Here is a 1,390-nt window from a genome sequence, read left to right as displayed (position 1 = left end):
TGCCCTTTGTCTTTTTTCCTTCATCATCAGGATCTGTAGTTTCTCCGCATGGAAGGGCCCCACACCTTGGGATTTCTGGCGGAGAACCTGATCCTGATGACGAAGAAGATCTATTAATTCCCGTTGTTGTGACAAATGAAGGTGATGGTGCAAGACAAAAAGGACCCTTCTTTGTGGAACAAGTACACAAGAATAGTGGTGATGATGATGTTGATCTTAACTTGAGGCTATAGCTACTACCATCATCATCATCATTATTATTATTATTATTATTATTATTATTATTATTATTATTATTATTATATGGAATATAGAGCTTCCAAACTTTAGACTTTGGACCAAAGAAAAGCCATATATGTATATATGTATGTATGTATGTGTTTATCCTTTTTATAGGAAGAAACGGATATGGATAATTATGATGAGTATCCATTACTTAAGCTTAAATTGTCTGTGTTATATTCTTTCGATTATGAATCTTCTCTAAAATCTGTGTAACTACTTATTTTGTTCTATGATAAATACTCAGTTCTTTTGGATATTACACCTTTGCTCTATGTGATACTATTTGTTAGCTACTTAGCTTCCACATCATATTTTTAGTGGATTCAATATATTGCGCAAAGGAAAAGTCTAGGGGTCAGCAACTTTTGTGTTTTCTAGCCAGCACTTAATCATCAAAACAAAAATGAGTGATCTCCCACCATTAGATATAATCTCACACCATTAAAAACATTATTGATAGCCAATTAATAGTTACAAAACACTAAAATTGCTGACCCCTAGCATTCTTCATTGTGCAAATTTATTAAAAACTTTGTGGATCCAAGCTTTGTCAAACCCAATAATCCTAGTCTACATTGGTTAACTCCACATTGGTGTATTACCTTCCCAGCACAACACTTTGACATAGATAATAAAACATTTGCTGTATCCATCTACAACAAGGTTGTGTCATGTGTACTATTATTTTCAGAATTTTTCTTATTTAAATAAATTCCACAACTTGATTATTAGGAATTTGGGCTTCTTCGAATTTGTAATTGACACTCGAGGGAGGCATATGAGGAGGAGGGTAAATTTGTCCGATGAATTTTAATTTTATGAGTATTTTTGTCATAATTTTTTTATGGGTATTTTTGGACACTCACCTGCCCTGTAGTCTGTAGAAACAACGGCTAACTGTGTGAGCTCAAAAGTGACAATTGGTTACAAGTATTAAAGGGATCAAAATTTTGGCAAGTAAAAAGTCTATTGAGTAAACTAAAGATTAAAATAAATGAATGAAATTAGCTTTGTAATAAAAAAAATGAGTAAATTATTATTTTTACACATAAAAAATTAAAAAATATTGATAAATGTAACTATAAATATAATTAACATGTAGGTA

Source organism: Arachis ipaensis, chromosome B04 (genome assembly GCF_000816755.2).
Source record: "Arachis ipaensis cultivar K30076 chromosome B04, Araip1.1, whole genome shotgun sequence".
Taxonomy (NCBI): domain Eukaryota; kingdom Viridiplantae; phylum Streptophyta; class Magnoliopsida; order Fabales; family Fabaceae; genus Arachis; species Arachis ipaensis.
Note: the sequence above shows the minus strand (reverse complement) of the source record.